Below are 26,878 nucleotides of genomic sequence, written 5' to 3'. Positions count from 1 at the left end.
TATTTCATTATATATTACAATGTAATAATAATAGAAATAAAGTGCACAATAAATGTAATGCACTTGAATCATCCTGAAACCATCCTCCCACCAGGTCTGTGGAAAAATTGTCTTCCATGAAACCGGTCCCTGGTGCCAAAAAGGTTGGGGACCGCTGCTCTAGAGTATAATGGTTTCCTCTGGCAAGGGAGTAAAATTGTGGAGAATTACAAATTGGGCTTTAACTCTTTCTAATATATCAGTTCTTGAAAAATAAATTAGTCCAAATTGTTAAGCAAAATGTTAACATGTGTTAAATCTGTGGATAGATGAGATTTGTTAGTTGTGACAACTGGTATATTTCTGTATGCTTTAAATATTTATCATATTAAAAATTTTAAAATGTACATTGGTGTCAGATAAAGCTGTATTCTTATCCCATTCCTCACACTTACTAGGTAACTTGGGTAAAATTATTCAATTTCTTTATGTTTCAGTTGCTTGATTTTTAAATGTATACACTATTGCAATATTCCCTACCTTTCTTAACAGTGTGAAGTGTATGGCCCAGTATTTGGAGAAAACATATGGTAACTGGTAGAAATAAAACAGTTTATTTCATGCAGCAGCATGAAACCAAAGAAAGGAGAATTTTTAAAAAGGGAAAGGAGGTATCATTTGTTTCACATGCAAGCAAAATGTTCAAATTACTGATATTGACCGCTGGATTCAATGAGGTCACTGACGAAGCTTACCTGAGCAATATGGGGAGATTGGTGAGAGCAGAAGACGGTGGACATGGGTTGAAGAGGGGAAAGAACAGACAAGAAAAGGCTTGCAGTAATTGTTTGAAACAAGAAGGCAAGGAAGAATCACCTATTTATTTATAGAAGCAAGAGAGAAAACAGGAATTTTAAAAATGGGAGGCTGCAAATGTGAAGTATTTTAAGTAATTTGGTTGTGAATTTGGTTAGTCAGTGACTAGGGATAGACAGAGGGTCTTGTGTGTGTGTGTGTGTGCGTGTGTGTGTGTAAAGGCAAGGATTTTGGTGTGTTAACAGACTGAAAGGAGAGGTCCAGTAGCAAGCGGGAAGGCGATAATCTAGGAGCAAAGTAGAACACTAATGGATCAAGGTCCTACAAGAAAAAGCAGAGGTGCGAATTAAGAACACGCATGGTAGAGATGGCTTTAGGCAAGAGAGAATCACTTGTCTGAGATTAGAAGACAGTGAAGGGTCAAGTGCTGACAGTGACAGTGTTTACATGTGAGTGAAGGACAGTGAGGGAGTTTATGACTCTTACCTTCAACTTTGTCTGTGAAAGATTTGAGGCAGTGTCCTCCACTGAGAAAGAATGTGTACTTCCGCTATTGTTGTTTGTGTGCTTCTTCCCTATCAAGAATAAGGACTCAGGCGTTGAAATACTCCAAAAAGGATGCTTCCTCTGATGCGAAAATTGGATTCAGGCTCAAGTCTCCTTCTCTAAAGAAGGGTTTTTGTATGTGAACCATCATTGTTTGAGACTTCAAGTCACCACGCTCATTTCAGAAAGTCATGAAAGGTTCACTAAGGGGACAGGAACCAAGATTCCACATTTTCATGTCCTCTACAAAATCAGCTTTCCAAAAATAGACTCACACAAGCTGTAGTCACAGTGGAATGTCATGTTTCTATTATTGCGATGACATAAAATCATTAAACCACTGCTAATAGTAAAAGTAGTCATGTCTGGTAATAGAACTGCTCTGTGCCCATTCAAAGGGAATTGCGTTTCAAATGACACATGCAGAGCAATGACGGGAGGGGCAGGGACTGAGACGTGACTTCCACAATAATTTATTACATGTCCTCCTTTGATCTTGCTGAGGCACTCAAGTTCTTTGTTCTGAAAAGCGGTGTCATACTGACTGGAGTGCATAAACACAGGTGGTAAGAAGGTTTCAAATTTTTTTGAGTCATCTGCTAAGTTTTTAATAATATTTCCTGTATTTAAGGGAAAAAATATTAAAAACATATTAGAAGTTCCTAATATCAAGATTCAACTCTTGCCTTCCTAATCTCAGGAGGTTTTTTTGGTCTAGACTTCTCTTTATATCACATGTATCACACAAGCAGAATTATGACTACCTACTATATGTCAGGCATGTGATCTGTTAATCCCCACATAATCCAATGAGGTAGATATTATTACCATGGACAAATGAGTGCACTGGCATCTCAAGATTGAACTCAATCTTTCCAATACCAATTGGGATTCAAACTCCGGTCTGAATAAAAATATTTGAGATTTAAAAGAGACACTGAATCAAATGTCACTTTCGAGTTCTGAACCTATTGAAGAATGGACAAGGAAGCTTTGACTTCCTCAGATGTTCAGATATTAACTTTATTAATAGTAAAGCTGTACTGAGAAACATACTTGGTACATGCAGCCAAAACAGACTTCCTATCATCCCCCTAAAACTGGCCCCTGACCCCTCCTATGATGAGAGGTGTAGTTACAGAGTAGATTAATTGCATGTCGGAATAAAGCCTGCCTCTCACCTTCCAAGAGCATATGGTACAGGTGCTCTAATCCTATACAGTAGAGCCACTCCTCTTCTTGTGGGGAGAGAAATGGTCAGAGGTATAGGATTGGATTCTAACCAACACCTCCAAGAGAGCCAGAGGTTTATCAGTAGAGGAAATAAATCATTCCCCCGGACATGGCACATACTTTTCCCACAGCATCTTATTCTATTAATTGTATTAGTTTAGTACACTTAGCAGTCTTATGATCTTCCATGTAATGAGCTTCTTAAGAGTAACAAATGTATTGATCAAACCATGACAAAACACCAGGAAACACACACTAGGACTGATGAAAGAACATTATGTGGGAGGCATTCACCATGGTAGAGGTCTATGCTCTCCAATTTCCCATTGTACTTTGGGGGCTGCACACAGGAATCTAGCAAATCTAGAAAGCTTTTAAGAAACTAACTAGCAAAATGATAGTGCCTTCCCTAGCATGGTTAAGAGCCAAAATCCATCAACTACATGTATGGCATCGTCTTAGCTCCAAGTCTAGTCTTGTTCTGCTAAGTCTGACATCCATAGATAAGAGAACACACACCTCTTCCTTGACAGGATCAGTGTGCTAATGTGTAAGCCTTAGAGTCCCAGCTCTTTGACATACCTGAACATGGCTGAATCTGCTACATCAGCATTTTACCAGAATTGATTGCTTAAGCATTTTGCTGTAGCTACCTTCCACATGATCTGCAGGAGACCAACTCCTTCTTTGGTAGACTGGCATGTAAGGGAATAAATTTTGGACAAGCCAATTCTTACTTCTCAATGTTGGCTTGATTTTTGTCTTCTTATCACACCGTGGTGCTTAGTACTGTGTATTGCAATGTGTAACTGTTGCAAAAAAGGAAATAATGCGTAAATGAATGAATGAATGAATAATTATGTAGGAAAAAAAGTGTAGTTACTTGGGCTGTCTTTCCCTCACACCACTTCTCCATTCCTCACCTGTCAAGAAGTACAAACAGATGCCTAGGCACTAATTAGGAACGGAAGTATAACTCTCTTCTATATGATAAATCTCCCTTCTTTGATCTGAAACTCAGAATCACTTCATTGTCAAATAATCCTTACCACATCAACAGTGGAGTCGCAGGTAAAATAAGGGTTCTCTAAGTCTCTTAATGAAAGCTCTCAAGTTTATCTTTTAGTTCCTTTTGAGATGTGATTAAAAAAAAAAAACTCCCTTATTTATATTAAAAAAATTCCCTGGAATTAAATCCTAAATTCTAATAATAGCTAGCATTTTTGAATGTTCGCTACGTGCGGGTGCTGTAATAAACACTTGACATAGATTATCTCATTTAATCCTCACAGAAACCAAATGAAGTATTTATTGTCATTATCCCTATTTGATGAAGAGGATACGGAGGCTCACAGAGAATTAACAACTTGTCCAAGATCATCTAATGTCGAGTAATCAAGAGTGAATGACCTGAAAGCACACATACCAGCTGGGACCAGCCTTTGATTGAGCGGAAAACTTACAGAGACAGAGCAGTAGCAGGTGAGCAAGCTTCTCAATGCCAGGTGCACAGGGAACTGGTGAGTAAGACATCAGACCTGAGAGGGGTCCCAGTCTTGAGCTGTGGGGCTCCTAAGCTTCATGGCTGGGGAAACACCAGCTCTAGGATGGTTTGGGGCTGAGGTCCAAACTTTGTGGTTTCAGTTCTGTGATGTAGCAGATTCCTGGCTTCCAGCCCTGTCAACCTCAGCATTTATAACTGGGAGTTTCTCTTTTGGTGGGATCAGGGTCCAGGACCCAAGCCTTTTGTTTAGATTATTGACCTTCAGCACTGTTCTATCTTATCAGCATTCTGTCAGGATGCCTGCCTTAAGTACTCAGTTTTGACCAGTTTCCATACCTTTTGGGTTTTAATTTCCAAATGATGCTGCTCTTTGAAGGAAGGGGGGATGGCAACTGTCTCTCTGGGAACCTGGCCTGCTAGGTATCCAGGTCAATCAAATGAATCCTTGCCTGTCACTTAGCTATTATGTGGTGGAACCTTTATTCAAGTACTACAGTCTGATGCCAGGGTCCTCCTAGTCTTAAATGATTTGCAATAAGAATTTGATATACTATCCATAGGTTCATTTCAGGTAGTATCATAGTCTACAGTATATACTTTTCCTGTCATATATTTTTTTTCTCGTGTTCCTAGTTGGCCATTTTAAATACTTACATGTTACTCACCTATTTCTAACCCTTATAACTCACCATTCTGGTACTGTATGCTCTGTTAGAGTGGGAGATTTAATTTGGCTGTGAACCATCTAAAGAAGATATGTTGTTGACTATGGAATCGATAGGCTTATATACTGGGGTGCTGTTTGGGGATGGATGATAGGGAGATCCTAAGAGGTGGGGTTTCTTAGAAGAAATGATAAATCCAAATTCAGAGTTTGTGACTTCTGTGCTATATATGGGTATCTTTAGAAGATTTTAAACTAGAACTAATGATATTAAGAACTTGTCTCCATGTCAGTTGGGTTATGTGGTTACAGAGTTATTTGTTATCTTGAATTCTTTTTGTTTATGTCACAGTGTCTAATTTCACTCTTTCCAATCATTCTCACTTTAACTTTATAAATTTATAAACTTTATAAACATAGACTGTATTGACCTAAGAGAAAACATCAGTAATGTAACAGTGATAACATCTTTACCACCATATAGAAGGTTCATGAAGTCAGAGGTGTAATCTGTTTTGTTGATTGCCATATATACCTGGTGCATAGATACTAAAGCAAATGGTTGCTCAATGAACATTTATTGTTTTAACAAGGAAAGTAATGAATTAATCTTTTGCTATGAGAATTAATTATTAAACCAGTTAAATTGTCTTGGGATTTCAAGGTATATTTTTAGTTGTGTTTATTTATTAAATTAGAGGTGAAAGGCAGGATTTTCATACTAAGAATTCTTTAAGAGGATGAGATGGGAAATGTGATCATCATTCCTTATTTTACCACATGCAAATCTTTGGTTTTCACTGGTGAAGGGCCAATATTTCCAAAATGAATTTTTAAAAAAATCTTGTGATTGTAAGTACTTTCAGGTGTGTAGAAGTGTGTGTGTGTGTGTGTGTGTGTGTGTGTGTGTGTGTGTTTATGTATGGGGAGGGCAGATAATGATTTGAAAAATATACTCATTTCTGGTGATCATCCTTGGTTTTGGATATATAGCTTCCCTCTCTCTAAAAAAAAGAAAAAGAATGTTAAATTGGAAGGGACCAGAGAAATCCCTGCTTGCACATCTCTCCCCTGTAGATAATTATTCCATATTATGTTAGATGCTGAGGCCTTATTTCCTAGTTTTATGTCCTTGCACAAGTTGCTTCATCTTCCTGTGCCTTCTTTCCCCATTGACAGAAAGGGAATAATAATAATAATGATGTCATAATTTTGTTGTGAAGAATCAGTGAGTTACTACATATAAAGTATATAGAGCAGTGCCTGGTGCAAAGTAAGCACACAATAAACATTATCATTACTGTTAGTTTCATATGCTAATGCATAAAACATTGCTTTATCCAAGCAACTTACACAAGTCAGGAATGGATGATCTCTGATTTTGGCACCAGTGTTCCATAATCCTGTAGAGAGCCTTCAAGACTCCCTAGTTGTCTCTTTATGAAAATATAGGTCAAATCAAACCAAAACACATATGAGAGACTGCATAATGCCTGTTATGTCTTAATGAAATTGGGTGTCCTGGGGCCCCTCCAATCCTCTTTGATATGTCCTCAGACTCTGAGAATGGCCTGGCTTCCTTTGCAGTGTTTTTTAAAACTGGGACTAGCCCAAGACTGACAATGGTGATAGATGAGGAACATTCTAGGATGGTACCTCTGAAACCTCAAGTCACCAACTCTACGTGCAATCCCAATTCAGCAGAGTTTGAAAGGAACAGAATGAGGTGAACACCTGATTTTTTCCCCCTGTCAACATTTCCAGTCTAATATTGTAGGCAGAATACTAAGACATGGCTTGTGATGGTTCTGCTAGGCACAGTACCATGGCAATGGATAGAAGCTCCTTCAGGCAATGAAAAATGTAACTTTTAAAAATGAAAAAAAAAAATATAACTATACCTTTACATCAAAACACACATACACCGCCAGCTGGATTTCAAGAATGTGTGAAGATTTCTTGAGTATTATTTGAAGGTAGTCTTCTGATTTAGATTTCTGTAAACTGGCTTTGGTGCCCTTCTTTCTCTTTCTCTGGCCCTTATCCATATGACGTTCTTCCCAATGACCCACTCTCTGACTTTCTTTAGATAACTTGAAAATATTGACTGTACAGACACCAGAGGTGAAAGGAATCTTCATCCCCACTGAACTCCAAAGAGCAATTCTCTTTTCTCACTCCCAGAGGAATGTTTGTAATCTTGTTGGAAGTATTTCTGCTGTGCTATAATGTCTACAGAAAAGAATAATGATCAAAGTTTCTCATTAACTACATTTTAATGGGCTTCATTAAAAAGTCAGCTTTCCCCAGTCTCAAAGTGAAAATAAAAAAAATATTCACTTAATAAATGAAATACACATGTAAAAGTTAAGATGTTTTTAGTCAAAATAACATGATGAAAACAATGTAGAATCCATCACTGTATTTCAGAGTTTTTAGATCCAGGGACTTTTTTGAATAAAAAGTGAAAGGCCCCTATCCTTACAAAATAGACATATACACAAAATAAAACCTATAAAAATTTTGAAGATAATTCCAAGAGATGTATTTGATGAAGCCTATTCAGATATATCATATAGAAATGTATAGATCTCAGATTAAAACCCCTGCATTGACTCAGGTTATTGCCAGACCCTTGCAATCAGTGCATGACGAGACCATGCAGTGAATGGGTTACAGGTGTGCCAAGATCATAGTTCCTTTCTATCTTCAAGGCAGAGAGATAGGGTCAAGGGTACCTAAAACTTCAGGGTCATTTTCCTCTCATTGTGAGCAAGCATGACAATTTCCCCCATTAAGCCCTAGAAGTCTTATTTTCTACATGATTTTTAACATGAAATGGGTTGAACACAGTGCTAAAGAATGAATTGTTCATTTATTCGTTCAGTGAAAGTTTTTTGAATACCTCTTATTAATTATGAACAAGTGTGTTAGATATGGGTGGAGTAATAAAGGTGACTAAGTTGATTCTCTAACCTTGAGGCAATCATAGCTACAAGAGGAGATAACCAAATAATGACGTATACTACCGTAGGCCGTATGTGAAGACCTATTGGAGCACAGAGGAGAGTCATCCTAATTTTATTTGGAATGAAAAGCAGGGTGAGGACCTGAACTTTGTGCATTAGGTGGAGTTCACCAAAATGAGTGTATGTCGTAGTATCATTTTGCCAACAAATAATTTTCTGTTACAACATTTTTAATGGTTGCATACTATGTCACAGTGTGGATATAACACAGATAATTTAATTGAGCCCTTATTTTTTTGTCATTGGGTTAGTTCCACTTTTTGGCAACTATGAACAGCATTGAGATAAAGATTTGTATGGTGAAATCATAGTACATGCCTGTGATTCTCTTCTTAGAATACAGCCCTAGATGTGAAATTACTGGCTCAAAGGACCAGCAATTTTTTAAAGCTTAAGTAAATTTTCTCAAGCTAACATTATAAAAGAGTAGGGCTTTAACTGTAGTGGAGTGTAATAAATACTTATCGAATCTCCCTTTTATTTTTGACAATAGGTACCAGTTAGTTGATAAATCCTAGCAATAAAATTCAAATGTTCTAAATATTTTAGGTTAGCAACATGAATTTCTAACAGGAAATGTGCACTATCTGTATAGTTGCATTCAATTCATTATGTGGCCCGCATTTCGAAAATTCTGACTCCTTGTCCATATAAGTAACTTTAAAATTGCTGGACTCTGGTCTGAAATTTGCTCCTAAAATACCGGAAAGTTCCAGAATTGGATAAAGAGACAGAAATCTGGGATAAAATCCATATTCTTCTACCTATTTCCTGTGTCACTTAATCTCTCAGACCTTCAGTATTATCATCTGAAAAAGGAACATAAGGTTAACATTCTCTTTCTGCTTCAACAAATCAAATGAGTAATATAAATAAAAATATATAGATGATAGATGGGTCTCTAACTTGGTATTCTGGTATAACCCATTATTCATATTGGTTTTTAAATCTATCATGAATCTCTTTACTTATGGAAAAAAGAATAGGCATCATGCAAAGTGTACACTTCTCTCATGCTTGTCAGTGTATTATGAGTTTTTCATATTATCTCGATGTGGGGCACTGACTTGAAGGATCTGGACTTATTTTTGAACTCTCGTCAGCGTTCCATGATTAACGTTGCCCAGAAGAGAAATGCTATTTTGCATCCTGCATCTTCAGTGCAACTGTCAGCAAATAAGGAAGGCATCGTCTTTACCATCATTATTGCTAACGTAAGAAGCAGAAAAGAACAGCTGGATTTTCACACACTGGGCTGGTAGAAGCACTGACATTTAGTGAAATCTGTTTTCAATTTCTACCTACGTCTTTTTGCTTTAAGAATGTATTTAAAGGGGAAAATATCATTTTTATCCCAGACTAATTTTAAACTCCAAATCTGGGATATTTACAGATCTCAGAGTTGTTTATCTCAATGTTGCTTTTCCTCCTTGACATAAAAATGCAAAGTTACTGCTGATTGCATAGTATCTATTTTGCTTATCTACTTTTACTGCTCTGTTTTCTCTGTGTCCTAAATTCCCTGTAATGTTTCAGTTTCTCTCTGTTCTCCCATTTGGCTAAAATTTATAATGGCAGTGGGTAGAAATAATCTTTTAAAATGAAGAATTGGAAGGGTTAAATCTTGCTGCAATAAAAGGGCAATACTATAGCTCAGACATTTGCTCTTTAAACAGGAAAAAAAAATCTGTAGCCTCTATAGTTACAGTGGGCCAAAATTAGGTAGTCTATGTGGTAATTTTGTTGAATCAGTTTCTTTTTTCTATTGCATACATGGTGAGATCGTGAAATAGTGCATCCACTTTGTAAAGCAGTTTGGCAGTTCCTCAAAATGTTAAACATAGAGTTATCATATGATCTAGAAATCCTGCCCGTAGGTGTATACTAAGAGAATTAAATGTATTTCTTCACAAAATTTTGTACATGAATGCTCATAGCAGCATGATTCATAATAGTCCAAAAGTGGAAACAGCCCAAACGTCTATCAACTAATGAATGAATAAATGAAATATGGTACATCATAAAATGAAAAATTATTTGGCCACTGAAAAGGAATGACGTACTGATACACGCTATAACACAGGTGAACTGTGAAAACATTATAGGCAATGAAAAAATGGCCACATATTATATTACTCCATTTATGTGAAGTGTCCAAAACTGACAAATGCACAGAAACAAAAAATAGATTACTAGTTTCCAAGAGTGGGAGGCAAAGGAGACTGAGGAATGGTTACTAAAGGGTATGGGATTTCTTTTTGAAGTTATGAAATGTTCTAAAATTAGATTTTAGTGATCATTGCACAGCTCTGTGAATATACTAAAAACCACTGAATTACATACTTTAACACAGTGACTTTTTGGCATGTGAATTATATCTTAGTAAAGCTCAGATAAAAGTAGCATATATTCATTAATAAAAAGTAGAAATTGGGAATGGTGGAAATGAATGGGGAAATCATGACTAAACAGTTTAGCGTCATAAGCCTTTCATGTTTAACATTCTTTATGAACATTTCTATTTTTAATGACTTTGGAATGTCTTTTAACTACATGAACCACAATTAAGCATTTCTTTGTTTCAAGTGTAGATGATTGCCAACTACTCACTAGTATCAGATTTTTTTCTTCTTTTTTATTGAGAACCAGGCAAAATGTCTGTGGTCACCGACACACACTTGTTATAGTGGTCAGTCTTCTAGGACCTGGACATATACTCCAGGAAATAACTAGCAGCTGGCAGCCTGGTTATCATAGAGGTTCTTGTCCTCTCACCTGGGTCACTGCTATCATTGTAACTCATTGTAGGAATAGAGACCTACAATGACACAGCCAACAGTAATTGAAAATGTCTTTCATATACTCCTTATATGGGGGAAAATGTGGGTGTCCATTTTTTTCTCATTGAAAACATATTTTAAGACTTCACGTAGCTAAACGTGACAGGCAAGTAATTCACAGACTTGTAGGCCACAAACTCTGATAGTCTAGGATGGAGAATAGGACAACAGATTAGTTGAAAAGCTTCCTGTGTCTTTTTACTAATGCAAGATTTAGTACATTTAAGGATATTATAATGAGATCAAATCAAATTTACAGCAGAAGGAGGGAATGAGAATAACTAATGGAGGTCAAAATGTGCTTTCACAGTTCTCTGTTGCACCAGTTAGATCTACAGGGCAGAGACTTAATGCAAGTTGATGTGTGATTGCTCTAGTTTTAAAACAATGCAATTCAGTTTACATCTGGTTTCATTGTGGCTATTGAGATAGCACTTGAGTAATTCAAAGATAAGAGAAATGTTAGGGGTAGGGGTATCGAGTGTGTGTACGGAAGTGTATTTTGATCCTGCACTTTATTGTTATAACATGCAGGGATCTAGTAACTCTTTCACATGTAGTCTCTTATGATTTCATCTGATATAACTGAGAGCTAGCAACTTTGCCTCTCAAAGAAGTCATGCGGTCAGTCCCACTAAATGTGACACATTCACTGTGTGGTAGAGACAATTCAGAGAGTAGACTTAGACGTACAGTCATATGACCTGGTGCTTAAACTAAATTAAAATGAGTGTGCTAACACTTTGTCGGTTTTCACTTCTTCAGCCTCACAACAGTTTATAAAAGGGAGACGTTTGGATGAGAAAAAGTCCCCATTGGGGATTAATGCCCAAGTCTCTGCAAAATTTTACATAAAATAAACAAACCTTATCATAGGACTTGATATGTTACCAAGTCATTTCATGGAGTAATTAACACATATCCTGTCCTAATCCTATGGGAATGTTTATATTACAGAGTTTACAGTGTATAGAAACTGAGAATCAAAGTGATTTTAACTTTTCAATAATCAAAGTATAAAAACAAGAACTGGGACAGGAAGTAAGAAAATCAAATCACATTTGTGAAGCCCCTATTCTAGCATTATCCTAGAAGTTTCTAAAGTGTTAACACATTCAATCCTCCGGAAATCATAGGAGGTGGACTTCATTATCTCCATTTCACAGAGAAGAAAGCTCAGGGTCCCAGATCACAAGCCAAGGTCTTAGGAGATTTGCAATTCAGCGCAACAGGTTTTAAAGCTTACATTTTTACTTTAGACCACGTATTCTAAACCCAATCATGATGTTGGGAAGATACTCTTCTTTAGAAGAGTTTGCAAGTGATGACTTGCAGTGTCACTGCCTTGCAGACCTTGATTAAATTCTTAATACAGTAGTCACCCTCATATTTTATTTGCTACATGTGTTTTCTAAAAGGTTAGAATTCATTCTTTGGTAAGGGCACTGGGAAAGCCCAAATGAATTGTAATCTTGATTAGAAAAAGAAATGCTGTGGAAGGGAAGATTGAACTTTCTTCACATGTTCAATATTGTTCCTGGTGCAGACTCTCCCTGACACACACACACTTTGGTCATACCTTAAATTAAAGTAAATAAACAAAAAGATAAAGCTTAGTTGGCCTCATAGTAACTGGATACATGTATGGACTCCACAGCAGCCACTAGAGGATGACAGACCAATGAGAGCTCAGTTCAGCCCTTACCCTGCAGTGGAGAAAGCAGTGAGAATGCTGTCGGCTTCGTCATTAGAGCACCATCCCATGTCTCTTCTAAATACTGTTCCTTCTTACCATAGAACAGTGTATAAACGATAAACTATGAGGCTCCATTTCTTTCCACAGTCTTTGAAGCTCTTTCCCTTCTGTATTCACTCCATTCACTCCATTCTTAGAGAAGCCATTATGGCTTCACTAAGGGCAGAGGGATGGATGCCAACGGCTCCTGGACCTAGAACCTTCCAATTCACCTTCAGGTATTAGGCAGCTTTACCAGCCCATAACTGACAACAATCATTGTGACCAAAAGATGTCATATTAGTTTGCTCAGGCTGCCATGACAAAATACCATAGGCTGGGAGGGTTATACAACAAAGCTTCATTTTCTCATATTCTGGAGGCTGGAGGTCCAAGTCCAAGATCAAAGTGCCAGCGGGATTGATTTCTGGTGAGACCTCTCTCCTTGGCTTGCAGGAAAGGCCCACATGGCCTTCCCTCTGTGCACACACATTACTGGTGTCTCCTCCTCTTCTTAAAAAGACACCAGTCCTAACACAACACTGTAAATCAACTATACGCCAATAAAAATTAATTAAAAAAAAAAATCCTACTCAGGGGAAAAAAAAAAAAAAAAGATACCAGTCCTATCAGATTAGGGCTTCACCCTTTCGACCTCATTTAACCTTAGTTACCTCCTTAGAGGTACTATCTCCAAACAGTCACATTGGGGGTTGGAACTTCAACATAAATGAATTTTAAGGAGACACAATTCAGTCTGTAACACACAGGACTGCATTAATTTGTTCAGAGGAATTATACTCCAGCCCCTGGATCTTTGTAATCACCAGAGGGATAGAGAGGGGAACTTTAAAAATGCTCATGTCCAGGCCATGCCCCAGAACAATTAAATCAGAATCTTCTACGCTAGGGAAGGGCATAGTAAGCACTTCTTAAAACCTCCCCATGTAACTATAAATTTACATCTAGGATTAAAAACAGAGACTTAAGTTGTTGAAGACCTATTGGTCCAATGCTTAATGCATACAATGTTGTGAATCCTATTGGGGAAAAGGAAAGAAGAATTAATGCTGGCATTTTAAGCATATTATAATGTGCTTACAAAGAATATGTACTGTATATTATACTTATTTTTATCAATACACTGTATTGCATGATATACTGAAAAACAAATACCATATACCATAGTATACTTAGGGACGTAAGGACGAGATAATAGGCACAGTTCTAGAATCAGACAGCTAGGGTTCTAATTCTGATTACGTGATCTTAACATTCCTGAGAAAAATAAGAATGATGATAATAGTATCTATCTTTGTTATGAGATTAAATGAGATTATACATGCAAAGCTTCAAATAATCCGTCAGTATTATTATTAGCAATAAAGAAGTCAGATGCAGAAAAACCGGAAGTGTCTATTTCCATTTATCTTCACCCTGATACACTAAAATTCTCAATCTTTGAGATTCAGCAATGTGTCCTTGCAAAGCCTAAATTATCTACATTTTATATATCAAAGTGGTGGGACTTGGGACAGTCAAAGGGCATATGGAAATAGCAGAAACAGTAGTTAAGGTCACGGTAGAGATACTGGAAAAGCTTCGAGCAAACTTCTACCAATTGGAGATGATTTGGGGGCACTGTGAGGGTGATGCCAGAGCATAAAGGCAGCCTTTTATAGGTCACTCCTGTTCTGTTGGAATGTTAGATTTTTTGTCATTAATTTTAAGAATCCACAAACCCAACTTGCTGAAAATTTTCAGGAGATATCGAACAAATGTGTTTTGAGTTGAAGCTGCCCTGTGTTTCTCAGCTTTTTCTAAAACATTGAGCAGTTCAGTTTGGCATTTCAATCTGTCTCCTCTTATATTTATATTATAAAAAAGCAGACCTGGTAGAAATGTTGCTTCTGAGCCCTGAGAATGGTGAAAGGATAAATCTTTTGTTCACTTCTGTTAGAGATGTTTCCTTATTCTCATTTGAAGTGTGTGGGAAGCCTTTCCTGTCTAATCTTTAGCATTTTGATGAAATTGCCATAAAAAGCTTTTCTGTGTTTTGTGTGAATCTTTATCTCAACTGGAGGTTTAAAGGGGGTTAAAGGGGGCTATTTTCCTGGTATGTTTAAAGTATACTGCTTCTGTGTAGAAACACTGACCAGCTAAGGAGGGTTCATCTTAAATCATTTAGTGGTTCAATGCATGGCTTCAGAGCTAACCTGCCCAGTTTGAAATTTTGCTTTTGACATTCACTAGCTTACCTTCTCTAAAACTCAGATTACTCATCTGCAAAATGAGGGTAATAATGGCAGGTACTTCAAAGTTGTCATGATCATTAACTTTGCTGCTGCATAGGAAACACTTAGAACACTGCTGGGCACATGGCCAGCATGACTCTGTGTTAAGGATTCCTGAAGCTTACTTTAAGCTTCTTTTGCCAAACCCACTAAAGGCGTTAGGCTAATGTCTAGGAGAAAGAAAACTCGCCTCTGAGCCACACTGGTCTGGGTTTGAATCTTGACTCCTTCACTTAGGAGCTGAGTACTTTTAAGTAGCAATCACTAGTAGCCTTTGTTAACTCATTTCTAAAATGGAGCAATTATAAGGTCCCCTTTGTATATTTGGTGTAATGATTAAATGAGATGAATTTACACTGTCACTGTCTGAGTTTAAGTCACGATTTATTACCTCTTGCCTTCAGGGTTGCGGTAGCCTCACAACTGGTCTTGCAGGCTCCGTTCTTACCCATTCACTAGCCACTCATCATGCAACAATCTAAATAATTTAAAATATAAATTAAATCATGATACTTTCCTGCTTAATATGTTTATTTGCTTTCTGTAAATTTTTGGAATAAACGCCAGTCTTACAACCATGGTATATGTGGCCATGTCGCAATAATCTACCCATGCCTGAATTTCCAAGCTTATCTTGAACTCTGCCTACTCCCTTGTTCAATATATTCCAGTCACACTTGATTTTCTTATGTTCCTGGAACATACCAAGCTCTTTCCTACCTCAGGACCTTTGCACATGTTCATGCTTAGAAAATTCTGGCATCTATAAGGGGTCAGTGTTCCTTTTCAACCTGTACATCTCTACTCAAAGTCATCTCTTCAGACAGGCCTTTTCTTACCATCTGATCTAAAGTGGGCAGCCCTCCAGGGTGATCTACATCATACCTCATCTCTTTAATATGTGTTGTCATGCTTTACAAGTATCTTGTTTATATATCTGTTTAGTTGTGCATTATTTCTCTTCTCTGAAACTTGCAGGTAGGATCTTGTCTGAATTGGTCATCATTACATTCCATAGTCCCTGGTATGTATTAAGTGCTCAGTGAGTACCAGTGGAAGGGAGAAGGGAATGAAGGAAAAAAAGAAAGAATGATAGCATCAAAGGTGCTCAATATATTTTAGCACTATTAAAGAAAATAAAATTGTACACCTTCAATATATATAATTTTTATTCACCATATATACAAAAATAAGCTGGAAAAGTAAAAAAAAAAAAAAAAAAAAAGAAAGAAAGAAAAAATTATAAAGACAAAGATTAAGTATGGAATTGAGAAGTTTTACTAACAATTAGAGAATGCCATTCACCAGAGAATCTGGACTCTGGAATGGACTTCTGGGGAGGAAAAGATGGAGTAGTCTTTTAAAGCCATGAGTCAGAGAACTGTCTCTCAAGAGGAAAGTGGTGTCTCTCTCAAAGTGGTGTTGCTTAGCTATCAACCTCTGGACGTGTCCATTAGGTAAGTCCCGGAACTAGCTGGAGGTTATCCACTGTGCCAGGATTTTGGCACCAAGCTGCTTCTGCTACAATCACACCACACCCAAGTCGTTAAGTGTTTAAAGCAGAATATGGTACCCAGTCAGGTCTACACTGGTTTCAGCAGGCTAGCTGGTCAAATCGGGATTTGGCAGGGCCATCTCTCCCTTACAGCTTCCATCATTTCCTCTTTCACTGAGCAGCAAAGTCCATCTATGGATAATCTTAATTCCTTGCAGTCTGCATCATGGCACTTCTATTTCTAGAAGACCAGGATGATACTTTCTTTCCAAATCTGTTCTTGAAAGCTCTTGTCTCACTGAAATAGCTTTTCCTGTCTCCACCAGCTGGACACTCAAAAAAACATTATCTCAAAAGGACTTATTTTAGTTTTTCCATCCATCATCTGGAGAAAAAAATGTGAGGATTCATTCTGATCTAACAACTGTGTGTGGCTGCTTCAGAGAGAGAGAGACAAAGAGACAGAGAACATACCTGGTGAAACGCCTCCTACTTCGCATAAACGTCCCCCATGAGTGACTTCTCCAGAAGACGTTCTCCCACAGGCTGACTTGAAGGGCAGGCATTTGGGGCTGTGAAGGTTGTGTGTACAAACATATTCTCAACAATACTGATACTGCTATTCAGTTTTGATTGCTCACCCTATTCCAGGTGCCGTTCTCAAAGCTTCCCATAGATTAGTTCACTTAACCCTCACATTCAACCAATGAGGAAACTGAGGCACAGAGAGGTGGATTGTGGTGTCTGAGGTGACCCATGAAGTTGTGTGGCTGAGATGGTAACCATATAATCTGGCAGCAGGTGATTTACTCTTAACCACTACAGTCTATTCCCTAGATGGTGCTAGTTTTATCGTTTCTGTGTTTCTACGTCTAGGTCTGTGGGATACAAGGGCTATCACGCTTATCGAAAAAAAAAGTTTGCAACTTTACCTTAAAAATATTAATCATCTAAGACCAATGGCCTCTGAAAAAATAATTGCTTCCTATTTGCTTCCAAGCAAAATTTCAGGCTTGTAATTATAATTCTACATCTAAAGCTGTCCAGTGTTTGAATCCTTGTTACCAAAGCAGCTGCCTTTTCCTCAGCATCTTAGATGAAATTTGCAGAACTCAAAGGTTTATATTCAGTATATTCTAGAATTTTGTTATGGGGTTTTCAAGCAGGTAAGATCCTCAGAAGGGCAGATGTATAGAGTAAACCACCCATTCTGTTGGTCCAGGTGTCTATCTGTATCCCATTCTCAAGAAGATAGGAGAAATGGAAGGTAAAACATAGAGGTTGGGCTGAGTTTAAGGATTCCCTGAAGAAATAAGGCCTTCCTTGGTGAGTACAGCCCAAGAAGCTGATAAAAGGGGTCTGTTTTCAAAGCAAGAGTTTCCAGTGACTTAGAATCAAAGTAATATAACATCATACTTCTTTGATACATTATCAACTATGTGTGCATATGTGTATATAGTCTGAGTCTCTGAGAGACTCAATTTATTATTAAATAGTTGTTTGGGGGAAAATCATCTTTATACCACAGAGTATCCATTTCAGCTTCTTAAAGAAAAGATCAAGAAAAGAATATTGAAGAAGACAGCATTTCTGTCTCAGCTCTGCTATTTGCAAACTGAAGGAGATTTAAGTCAATCACTAAACCTTAGTGGTCTTATATCTAAAATGCGAAGATAAGAGTTCTATTTTAGGGCTCTTTTGAGGATTCATTTTTAAAAATGTATGAAAAGTGATTTTAGTGTCAGGCCTGATACATAGAGGAAACTCAGCAAATGACAGTTAATAAAAGGAAATCATTATGTAGATAATACAAAAATCCTTAGTTTCAGGCTTCTGATAAAACTTGAGAGGGGGCAGCAGAATTAACTCCCTAATTAACTGAGGAGCTAGTGTTTATTCTATGTAAACCTTGTAACTGGGTTTTTCTGTCAGGACCTGAAGGGTTAAGCCTGGAGCCGCCACTAGGTGTCAGGTGGGGATCGCTTTTGGAAGCACAAACTCCCTTAGCTGGTTCCAAACAAGAAGAGGCACTTTCTCAGTTAATTTCAGCTACTGTTCAGTTTCACTAAATAGAGATTCTTACTCTGCACATGTCAAATCTTCGGAATCTTTCGCTTTGTCTTACAGGTATTTGCAACCATTTAAACTTTTCACCCCACCACGCAGATCTAACAGGAGGTAGATTTTGAACTAGGGAAGGTTTGACTTAATGGGGACATGCTGTAGGGAGAGAAAGATCTCTCTTAGTCTTGTAACCCCCATAATATCCTTTAGTTCCCCCATCCTAGGATACCTGATATTAACATCGACACTGAGACGTAATCTTGCTCTTACTATAAAATCTGCCACAGGGATGCAATTGATGCTACCCCTAGATAAGTTCCATATAAGGAAATCTGGAGCGCCCACTGGTTTTCTTCATCACATCTCCTCATCCTCCTACTTTCCACCCTCTTTCTGTGCACTACCTTCCCAGCCAGTGTCCCCAGCATTATTCTTCTCCTTGGGCCATTTGGTTAAGTTGGAAAGAAATTTTACAAATAAAGTGATCCAGATTGGAGTGTTAGTCATTCAACAATGTGCCAATTCCAGAAAGACTGTGTTTTAAAAGAAGATTTGGGGGGCTATGTTTTGACCACAGAGAATGGCAATTCAGCACAATTAAACTAGGTGATGGTAGAGGAAAAAGGATGGTTTGAAGCCCAGGGGGTGGGCTTCAACAGAACAGATTACTCTGTTCTGGAAATATTTCATATAGCTACCTGTTCTATTATAAAGAAAGCTCTGTCTCCAGGCATGCACAGATATTTAGTAATGGTTGTTAATACAAACTGAAGCCTTTTTATTTTGGGATTGAATAGGTTAACTCTACCTAGATCAAGTAAAAGTAAAATAAAAAGAGAAATTATGCCAAAGAAATCCCCTGGAGGGAAACAAGTATCTGTCTGAACCTATGAAGGAGAAGTCACAAGCAAAATGCAGATTTTGCAAGAACCAGATAAAATCCTAGAGTAGTCAAATTGCAACAAAATAGTCACAAGTTACTAGGATTTGAACACCTGTAGAAAGTCTCATTATATCATAAAAGAAATGTCCTTTCACTCCCTGGAAAATTTCTGATTTTTAACACATTGCAGAATAATTCATTCATACTATCCTTCCTTCAAAAATTATTTAGAATACCTACTAATAGTCATCATTATTTTAGGAACTAAAGACATGACAAAAAATAAGATCAAGATTGACAATGTCCCTACCTTTGTGAAACTTATATTCTGATTGACAAAGCAGACCAAAGAATTGAAAAAAAATATAACATTTCAGAAGTGAGAAGTCTATGAAGAGAGTAAAGCAGGGTTAGGAGCTGGAGACTCACAAGACAACATGGTTTTTCATATAAGCTTTTGTAGAAGTAAATAGGATAATGAAAATAAACAAGAAGGTTTAGGCTCATTGGCTGTATAATCTTGAGCTGGTCCCAGAAGTTTGGTTCACTTATCTTTAAAATAGGAATGATGCTGAGAGGTAAGGAGTGCATATATTTCATCTGTGAACTCTGGAAAGGACCTCTGAGCAGGTGACTGGTGGCTGAGGTTTGAATTTTGAGGAGCCAGCCACAAGATCTATGAAAAGGCTTTGCAGAGGGAAAGTCCAGCTAGCATAAGATTTCTGCCCCTGGAACTGTCTTAGCGGGGTTCTAGGAATCACAGGACGGCCAGCATGGCTGGAGTTTCATAAGCAAGGGGTAGAGATGGGGAAAGGTGAATTCACTGAGAGATTACAAGGAATTATGTAAAATGCTCCAAGTGAAAGTTTCTAGCATAGATTGCAGCCAATGTGATGTTCAACACACCTATCCAAAAAGTCCCCATTCCACCTGAAATAAAATTCACATTCCTTACTAACTCTCTACCTGCGAAGTTCTCTTGATCTTTGCATCCTAAGATAAAGTCTTACACGTGGAAGTGCTCAGAAATGTTCTGTTCAGTGAGTGTGCCAGCCCGTCCTGAAGAGGAATCACATTATGGGAAACTCTGCTAGTTGCCATCCAGCCTTTCGCAGCCCCCTCAGTTCCTGTTGGCGGAGTTTGTGTCCCACTGAAGTGGTTCAGTCAGCTCCCTGAGTCCCCTGCTGCTAAACCTTGGCAGGTCATCCAGTTCTGACCGATGAGACAGGAGAGAATACGTGAGAATGTTCTTCTTTCCTCATCAAGAGAGACACCCAAGGCCTGCCAGTCTCTTCCTGCTTTTGAACATTATAGTGTGAGGGTGAGGTGCTTAGAGCTGCTGCAGTCATTTTCTATTAAGGGGGAAACCATCAAAAGCTGAAGATAATGGGAATATGGAAAACTCCTAGGTTTTTGGAGACATAATTTAACCACTGAATAAACTGGGGAATCACCATCTCTTGATTTACTGTTTTGGAAATTACTAAGTGCTCTACTGTTCAAACTACTATTTTATTTTAGTGCCATGCAAGGGCATAAAGTTCACACTTAGTAAACATTTTTTTGTTGAGTGAACTTATTAAGACTTAATTCTTCAATAAACAAAGGCATTAGTATCTTACACTTTTAGAGGAATTTTTATCCAAGGATGAAATAACTAAAACAATAGTCAGGACACCTGTGTTCTAGATTTTACTCAATACTGAACTAAGTAAGAGTTGAGTAAACAGAGAGGTCCCAGGAGACTTGCTTCTACTCTTTATACTTACGTAAAGTTTGAAGTACATGTTTGTCTCCGGATTATGTCTCTGTGACTTTTATTGCATCAATGAAGTCACACTCCTCACCAGTGTATCAGCAGCTAGAGCGTCTTGAAAAAGACCTCTGTGAAAACTATCTTTCCCATAGGCTAAAGGTGGCCATACTTTTTATTTTCTATGACTCCCTTCCATATCTTTTGTTTAAAATGCTCTTTTCAGAAGGACTCATCTTGCAGAGAAGAGGAACACGTGCCTTCTTTGTTTGGATTCCAATTTGTAGGTAGATTCTCAAATGCCTGCATAACTTTCTCCTTGAAGCAAATGTTTCACTTGACATTCAAAGTGTGTTTACTGACATTTTCTGAATCCTGCAAACGTTGATATTGATAATAGATATTTAAATATTTTCTTATTTTTCACTTCCTAAAAAATTAAAGGATTATTATCAGTGATACCTGGGTAACTGTTATAATGTATAATTGTATTTTTAACCTTGGTAACTGTTATAATTATTCATAGTAATATAGATCTCCACCATAATACTATTTATTAAAGGAAAGACAGATATAAAGACTCTTAGAATGAAGTGTAGTACATGAATATATTTCATGTTAGGAATCAGACAGCTGCTATGGCATATACAATGGAAGAATAATATAAATTTAGTAATTCAAGCATCTATGGAATCATCCATTGCCAAAATTGTTTACTACTCTTTCATTATTTTTATCATAGATTCTCATAAGTGAATTATGATATATTTTAAATTAATGAGTATTTTAAATACTGCCCAACTTTTTTTCACAGAAAGTTTCTGCTCCTATCTTTTCAGTTAGGAAAAAAATGAGAAAATGGTCTTGAGCTTAAGATGCTTGGTGATGATAACAACAACAGAGGTGATGGCAGTGATGGTGGTGAATTTTATCATTATTGATACCAGCTCTCATTTATTGAGCACTTACTGTATGCCAGGCATTGTAATGAGCTGTTTACTAGTAATACATCACTGTTATTCTATGAAGTGTAGGTATTGTTATCCCTATCTTATCCAAAACTATCACCTAGAACGACTAAGTGATCTCCTTATTTTAAGTTGTTTGACAAGAATAAATCTTGAGAGAAGTAACCTGCATGAAGCCAGAACACTGAGCATCTGAGATGACTGAGAAGAATTCATCATCTACTAGGGCAAATGGTAACAGAAGGAAGTGTCTACTGTCCATGAAAGGAAATTCCATCTTTACTGGAGAAAAAAACAAACAAACAATTTCTATCTGTATATTTTGCTGGTAAGGAGTTCAGGGGGAGCCCCACAGATTTCCCTCAAAATATTTCCGAGCATTTCTGGGGAATAACATCACACCTGCACATCCTCTAGAGAACAGAACACAATGATGTGTAGGACAAGCAAACAGCTTTTCCTTTCATGTTATTTTCTGGAAGTTATTTTTTTTAGCATGATACCAGCTGAGTTGCAGAGTCCATTAAAATGATAAGCCTATCTTCCCAAATGTCAGGATAGGCGTCAGGCATCTCTTAGAAAGATCTGAATTTGGGCTTTATCAGCTAAAGAGCTTATTTTCTAAATAGTGTTGTCTTATATTGTATCCATGAAGGGTGATGGTGTGTACAGAGATCTGTAGATGAATCCACTGCCAAACAAAAACAAAAAATTCTTACTTTATTGCAGACATACCACTTAAAGTTAAATGTAACTGTATCTTGTTTGCTGTCCCAGCAAAATGGCACTTACATCACAGAAATTCCATGATTCAGGACAGGAGCTCAACTTCTTATTCTTAAGGTTTAGGCCAGGGAAACCACAGAAGGAATTTTAAGCTGAAGAATGAAAATCAGTTTTAAGCCTTTAATGTCCATCTTCCTTTCAATCCCCTGTACTTGACACAAAATAATTAAGGTGTTTCATCAGACATTTAATTTTCTACCTGTAGAAAATTGGGGACAGGCAGGCATTATTAAAAATTATCATCATTGAATGACTAATTAGATCCTAGCATTAAATGAATTGTCAGTCCCTGGTGAGGCTGAGTTGTAATCTCAAAGACAGCTTGAGACATGTTGGAGAATAACACGGGCCGATACGTGTCATCCCATCTATCCATCCATCCAACCATCTATCCATCTTTCCTCTCTCCCTCTCCTTTTCTTTCCTTTCCTTTCCTTTCCTTCCTTCCTTCCTTCCTTCCTTCCTTCCTTCCTTCCTTCCTTCCTTCCTTCCTTCCTTCCTTCCTTCTTTCCTTCCTCCTTTCTTTCTTTCTTTCTTTCCTTTGTTCCTTCTTTTTTTCTTGAACCACCCAAAATCGAGACCTTCTGTTAAGTGCTAGATAGTTGTTAGTTAACAAATATTGATTTCCCCTCTATTTAACACTGTGGTCTTATCCTTTCAATCTCCCAAACTCTGTCCTAAGAATGGAGTTTGATGGACTAAACTCAGAAAATTACAGATTGTCACTGTAGTTTATAATATAGGTTCTCATCATCATACTACTATTATGTTGATGAGTGTCTTTGGATGGGACATTTAACTTTCCTATGCCTCATCTAGAAAATGAAAGAGCCAGTCTAGTTAATTTCTAACAAGTGTTCTTATTTTTTAAATGCTGTTGTTGCTGTCCTTTCTTTAAAAGGTAGCTGCTAGCCTAGAGAGTATTTCTCTCTTTGAACAGAATGTTCTGTATCATCAAGAAACATGTACACTTTACTTAAGGAAAATAGTTCTTTAACCTTCATAGGGACTTTAGGTGGAGGTGTTGGTACACTGAGAGTAGTACATTTTGAAAATACTCAAATTGGCATTTACAAATGTCATGGTGTTAATATTACTTGAGTATAGTGCATATGTAACAGATGTTACTCTAAAAGCCCAGGAAAAAAGAAACTGGTTTAAATGAGCAAGTCAGAGCACTTGGAGAGCTCAAAGAAGAAAACTGAGCAAATCTGTGATGGAAAAGTAAATGTACATACAGATACACAATTCCCTAACATCCATGGAAAGGAACTTATTATTCCTTTGGTCCACTTTATGAATAAATAATAGATTAAAAGGCTGGTGGCCTGAGCTTGAGAAGAGAGAGATATTTCCCTCATCTTCATGTCCTCAAACTCCACCTAAATTCTAAGACTCAGCTGAAATTCTTATTCCCACAAAAAAATACCTTGGGACCACTCCCCCTAAAGGAAATATTTGTGTCTCATGTTTATCTATTATATTTTTAGTTTATGTCAGTGTTATTTTGCTCCTTCAATGAGGTATTTTTATCCACTTAATTAAGTGTTCGCATTCCATCTTATTTCTGCCACTGTACCCAAGATGGCACTTTGCACATAGTAGATAATTAATTAAAATTAAAAAATTGATTAGTTCTACTAGTTAGTTTGTTGCCAGAATTGCAGCCTCCACCAGAGCTTGCTTAAGGTAATAAAATTATTTATTGATACTTTTTTCGTGTATTTCATTGTAGCTCCATGGATTCTTTATTCAAATAATTTTTAATGGACAGTTTAAGGTGTATATTCATATCTGCATTTAATGGGAATCCATGGGAGATTTATTTTCTAAAATTTACCTTCCTTTCTGTGCTTCTGCTATTTTACATTTTTTATACTTTAATTTAGGGTAGAAGATTCACATGATAAAAGCACATTGTTATAGAGCTAGAAGAAGGTGACTAACTGCTCACCAAAGGTTTGTGTTTCTTTTCCGTAGGACAGACTATTGGTGGACATGGCTGCTCATCTTAGAACGACTGAGTCTGTTGTCCATGTGACTCATTCCTACCAGTAGAGTTTGAGCAGAATTGATGGGCATCACACTTCCATTGAAATGGCTAAGAAGTGTGACGGCTTCCACTGTCTCTTCCTGCTGGCTAGAAGTAAAGGACTCTGAGGCCCTGGGAGATGGCAGAAATACAAAATGAAAGAAACTTAATAACTGAGCCATGTGTAAAATTGTATCCACCAAATACTTTAATAAACGGTTAAGTGAACAGGAAGTAAACTTATTTTGTTCAGCTGCTATGATTCTAGGGAATCTTCTGTTACAGAAATTAGCATTATCTTATCTAAGTTAAGGACTTTTATGAAAAACTTAGGAAACTGAGCCTTGGATATTTTAGCAAGTTTAAATAAGTTACAATGTGCTGGAAAAACTCAGAACTACTGAAATTATCCATTGTAAGGGACTCAAATAAGCAAAGAAAACAACAGATTAGGAGAAATTTTAAAAGAGGTCAAGGAATGAAAGAAGGGTCAAAGAACTATCTCATTGATGATTTATTATCTAGAAGGAGTCCTTGAGCAAAAAGCAGATGGGATATTCTTCCCCTCTCTTCCTTCCCAAAGGGAATCACTCCTCTGTTCTTTAAGTTAGGTTTGATGCAGAGGACTAGCTTAGTGAATACTACATGTGTTACATTACCTCCTCCAATTCTGTGTATTCTCTAACTTAAAGGATGACACAGGAAAGGAAGCTTAAAGAGATTTATTGATTAAACAAACAAACTTGTGCCTTTCACATTTTATGCAACTTGCTTACTTTACTGTCCATCTAAGGTTCCCCTCCATTCCATGTAACACAAACTCTCTTTCTGATATTATCCAATTATTCTGCATTTGACTTCATGGGAATATAAAATATGTAGGCATGTATCTCTAAGCCTATGCATATCTCTATCACTTTACTATTTGGTAAATTTTATGTGCTTTGTTGTGGAAAATATTTTTATCCAGAGAAGTTTACTGAAGTCAAAAACAGAAAGACATCTGCATATCTTCTGGCTGAACCCTTTCCCTACCTATTGTTTACTCTCAGAAACATGCCCTGTTTGGCAGCCATAGAGAGAAATGACATTTTGTGCAGTGTTAATAATTCTGATTTTTTGGATGGCTTCATCTATGTGGACTGATTAATGGTACTTTTTTCAATGGCTAGATTGTGAATACTTATTAGTTTATATTTTGTCAAGCCAGCATTTGTGAAAAGACCAGGCCACGACCTGACAAGGCTAATTTAAATAGTGTTTACATTGGTGAGCAGTTTGCAAAGGGGATGTTCACACAATGTGATTTGTTTTGTTGACCTAAAGAGAAAAAATAATTGATGTAGGATTATTACCTTGGGAAATGAAGTTGGGACAGGAGGGATGGAGGGGACTGTAAGGAAAAAAAAAAGAAAAACAAAAGAGAAAATATGTCTGAAATACATCTTTGCCTACTTCATAATAGTACAATGGGGAAAATAATGTAGCCAAGTGAAGCATCAGTTATTGTTTGAGGCTTAATGATGCTTACTCTTTTAGTGAGCTCTGCAAAATTAGAAACCCTGACTTCAGAGGCATAGTTGGCCCTTTCTCCTCCATTGGCATAAGACTCAGTACATTTGATATACCTACCATTACAGCAAAGGGAATATTTCATATCTGTATTACTTACATATTGTTGTATGACAATATTACTACAAATGTAGTGACTTGAAACAATACACATTTATTATGTATCGTTTTTGTGAATTGGGGTCCTTCATGATGTAACTGGATCCTCTGCTCGCTCCAGGATCTTATCTTATGAGGCTGCAATCAAGATCTTAGCTGGGGTTGAGGTTTCATATGAGGCTAGATTGGGGAAGGATCCACTTCCAAACACATAGTTGATGGTGGCATTACGTTTTTTTTGCGAGCTGTGGGACAGAGGGCCTCAGTTCTTTGTTGGCTGTGAATCTGAAGGTAACCCTCAATTCCTTGTCACATGAACCTCCCCAACATGGCCATTTACTTCCTTAAAGCCAGAAAGGGAGGGAGTCTCTAGCAAAAGGGCCATTGCAATCTCATATAATATAGTTATATACATCCCGTCACTTTGCTATATTCTGTGGGTTAGAAGCAAGTCACAGGTTTCACCCACATTCAAGGAAATTACATAGGACATGAAAAACAGAAGGAAAGAATAATGGCATGTATTTTTATATAATCATAATCATATAATCTCAGCACCTAAACCCCACTGATATCCATATGTCCA

General features: G+C 37.3%; 1 protein-coding gene across 10 annotated transcripts in view; it reads left to right on the top strand.

Moving 5' to 3' along the window:
• The window catches only part of LRRC4C (leucine rich repeat containing 4C), a 1,215,963-nt gene that overhangs the window by 244,132 nt on the left and 944,953 nt on the right, over positions 1-26,878 (top strand). For 8 of the 10 annotated variants that reach the window (XM_082410491.1, XM_082410479.1, XM_082410493.1 and 5 more), the window contains exon 1: positions 2,946-4,056. The gene's annotated coding sequence lies outside the window, so the exon portion shown is untranslated. Of the gene's footprint in view, positions 1-2,945; positions 4,057-26,878 lie in introns of those variants that run through there. The other 2 variants (XM_082410489.1, XM_082410488.1) reach the window with 1 other exon arrangement.

Source organism: Balaenoptera physalus, assembly GCF_965194825.1.
Source record: "Balaenoptera physalus genome assembly, chromosome: 10".
In the NCBI taxonomy this organism is placed as follows: Eukaryota; Metazoa; Chordata; class Mammalia; order Artiodactyla; family Balaenopteridae; genus Balaenoptera; species Balaenoptera physalus.
Note: the sequence above shows the minus strand (reverse complement) of the source record. Positions and strands in the feature narration are given on the sequence as shown.